Genomic DNA, 3,482 nt, shown 5'->3' with positions numbered 1-3,482 from the left:
CCCGCCCCGCCGCCATCTTGGTTAGGGGCGGAAGCGCTTCCGCCCCGCCGGGAGCGGGGTGCGCGGGGGGCGGTGCGGGTCTGCGTGAGGAGGCTTCGTTAAAGGGAGACGCGGCGGTTCAGTGAGGGTCGAGGCCGATGGTGACCGGAAACCTCTCCAGGCGCAGGTGCATCCTTTCCTCGGTCGGAATTAGCACAGGACGCTCGAGTCCCCCTCCTGCGAAGCGTTGTCCCTCGGCGGCCACCTGCCGCTGGCCCGAAGTCACTCCTGGGGGCGGCTCCTGGGGTGCAGCCTTAGGGCCGTGCTGGCCACTTCGCTTGCTTTCTAGGTTCATGGCCCCCGTGCCATTTTAGAAGCCCGGGTGTGGTTTTTGTTCGCTGCAAAGCCGTCTTAGCCGGTTTGTAGTTGCTGCAGCCCACAGGCCACAGACTGAGGGGCTTCTGAGGGCGCGCACGTGCAAGAGGCAGCAGTTGGAGAGAGGAGAGGAGGCGCAGGGCACTGTCTCGTGTGAGGGACTCGGGGTTCCAGCACGGGTTCTCTGCTTCTGAAAATAGTGATTATTGTTTGAAAGGCACAGAGACAAGGAGGGAGTCGGAAGGGCATGCATTTCCATCTCCAGACGCAGGAGCTGGGCCATGCTGGAGTGCAGATCTCCACGTAGGTGGCAGAAACTCGGGGACTTAAACTGTGGCCACCTGCTGCTCTCCCCACCCCCAGTGGGATGGACGGTAGCCCGAGCGTGTAGGGGCTGTGGTTTCCATTGGACAGGTGGTAACCTGGGTTTGCCCAGAGGGGCCGACAATGCCTGCCTACAGCATTGGCTACTCTGGTCCGTGGGTAAGCTCCAGGTGGGCTGGCTCACGGGGATGGTTAATCCCTCGCCAGGTGGGCTTGCTGCTCACCAGGGACAGCCTCTCGCCCAGGTGGGCTGGCTCACCCAGGATGGTTAGCCCTCTGCCCAGGTGGGCTGGCTCACGGGGGATGGTTAACCCCTTGCCAGGTGGGCTTGCTGCTCACCAGGGACAGCCTCTCGCCCAGGTGGGCTGGCTCACGGGGGATGGTTAGCACTAAGTAACATTTTGCTTTCCTGGTTCTATTTGGCCCAGTGACTTCCACTTGCCCGGACTCAGATCGCCCTGTTGTGTCAGGTCTGCACTTTGCCCGCTCTGCTTTCCCAAATGGATTTTTCTTTTTTTCCCTGGTTTTTTTTTGGGAGGGGGGAGGAATTCAGCTATCACTGGCCGGCACATCTTTTCCCCCAGGAACCCTGACAGCTGCAGTGAAAGCCAGGATCTGGCTGATCAGACGCAAGCACGCTGGCTCGGCCCCGGGGAGCCAGTCCAGCTTGCAGTTGTTGGTGCCGTTGGCTGCTGTGAGGGCCTGACTGCAAGGCTGTCTGCCCAGAATCCACAGGTGGACACTTTGGGCTGTGCACGTTGGAGGGTTCCGTCGCTCTCCGGAGTCCACGGACTGTCGTGCGTCCTGTTAGAGGTGGCTTGCAGTGGTGTTAGCGCCTGGACTTCCAGACAGGCTGTCCCCACTGGGAAGTGTGTTCTGTGTCCTCGCCGAGTTCCTCGCATTGTCCTCAAGATGCCGCTGTCGCTCCTTCCTCGGGTACAGAGGGCTGCCGCCGCGCTCCCTCCGAGCTCCGGGCATCTCAGACTCCCCCGGGCACTGGGGGAAGGCAGCGCCCCCTTGTGGGATTGCCATAGTTCAGTCTCGGTTTCGGGATAAATGCGTGTGTATACTGTGATGACTCTAAACCTTTAGACATACGATTTTTGGTTTTTTAAACAGCACGTGTTGAATTGCAAGAGATTGCATCTAAGTAATTATGTGTCCCGGAAGCAAATCTCGTTTGGTTTCCTGGAACAGGTGACCAGAGGCTGGATAATTGTTTCTCAAGAAAAGAAATTTCTTTAACATAAGGAAATTCAAGGTGGGCAGCCGAATCCAGAGAGGACCTCCCGCTGCTGTCATACCACTGTGCTCTAGGGAAGAGAAGGGGTACATTCTTTATGCCAACCCACTGCTCCCATCGCTAACCCGTTCTCCAGGGCATGTCATTAATTCCTGCTCAGCCGTAGGTCCATCCTGGCCAAACATGTCTGTTAAAGGCCCCGCTGCCTCATGCTAGAGTGGGAACATGCTTCCATGTGAGTGCTGCTGAGGACAAGACACATTTAAAAAGGGGGTGCCCAGGGCAGTAGCCAAGTGGCTAAAGTCCTCACCGTGCATGCACCGGGATCCCATATGGGTGCTGCTTCTTATCCTGGCTGCTCCACTTCCTTGCCAGCTCCCTGCTTGAGGCCTGGGGAGGGAAGTAGAGGACGGCCCAAAGCCTTGGGATCCTGCACCCGTGTGGGAGACCCAGAAAAAGTTCCTGGCTCCTGGCTTCAGGCCAGCTCAGCCCCGGCTATTATGACCACTTGGGGAATGAACCAGTGGATGGGAGATCGATCTTTCTGTCTTTCCTCTCTGTAAAATCTGACTTTCCAATGAAAATAAATCTTTTTTTTTTTTAAAGGTTTATTTACTTGAAAGGCAAGTAAATCTCTCTCTCTCTCTCTCTCTCCCCCCTTGGAATGAGAGAGATTCACTCTCCTGGTGGTTGGCTCCTGAAGCCAGGAGCCAGCGACTCCATCTGGGTCTCCCACGTGGGTGACAGGCACTCAAGCCCTCGGGCCGTCCTCTGCTGCTTTGCCAGGCATATTAGCAGGGACTTGGATCAAAAGCAGAGCAGCCAGGACCAGAACCAGCACTTTAGTAGGGGATGCTGGTATTAAGTCACAAATGCTGTGACACAAATACTGGCTCCTGTTGGACCCTTCACACCAGGCCTTCTGCCCATAGCAATAGCTGTAGTTTGGAGCACCACCTGGAGTGTGCACATGGGATTTTCAGCACGCTTTGTTGGTCTGAGCCCAGTCCTGCAGGAGCAGGCAGCTTGTCTGAGCCGCAGCAGGCCTGGGGCTGTGCTTGTCTTCAGCTCCCGGCCAGTCGGCCTCTGGGAATCCTTGCTCTTTCTGCTTCCTTGCACTTCAACAACATTCCCAGTAGACGAGGAGACAAGCGGCCCAGGCCATGTCCGACCAGCCTCCCCTGGGTCTCCACACTGCCCCTGCGCTCTGCCCAAGGCCGCAAGTGGCTCCAAGCTGGGGTGATCCTGCAGAAGGCACACAGTGTGGCCGAGCCAGGGAGCAGGTATCTGCGTGCTGCACGCTGGAGTCTGTCAGTACTCTGAACATGGGAGGGACAGGCGTCTCTTTACTTTTTGATTAAAAGAATATACATACATACATACATACATACGTATATACACACACACATATGCATATGTACACTCTGAAAGCCAGCCAGGAAATTTCCCAAAATAGAAGGATTTTTATAGACACCATGTGCTATATGCAATGTGTGGCCTGGCATCTGCGAAAGGACCCTGTAGACCTCTGCTCTCAACCAAAGAGCTCAATAAATGCTTG

This window comes from Ochotona curzoniae, unplaced genomic scaffold, assembly GCF_017591425.1.
Source record: "Ochotona curzoniae isolate NIBS_2020 unplaced genomic scaffold, NIBS_Ocur_1.0 contig_523, whole genome shotgun sequence".
NCBI classification, from domain to species: domain Eukaryota; kingdom Metazoa; phylum Chordata; class Mammalia; order Lagomorpha; family Ochotonidae; genus Ochotona; species Ochotona curzoniae.
The sequence above is the reverse complement of the archived record's forward strand: the minus strand, read 5'-3'. Positions refer to the sequence as shown.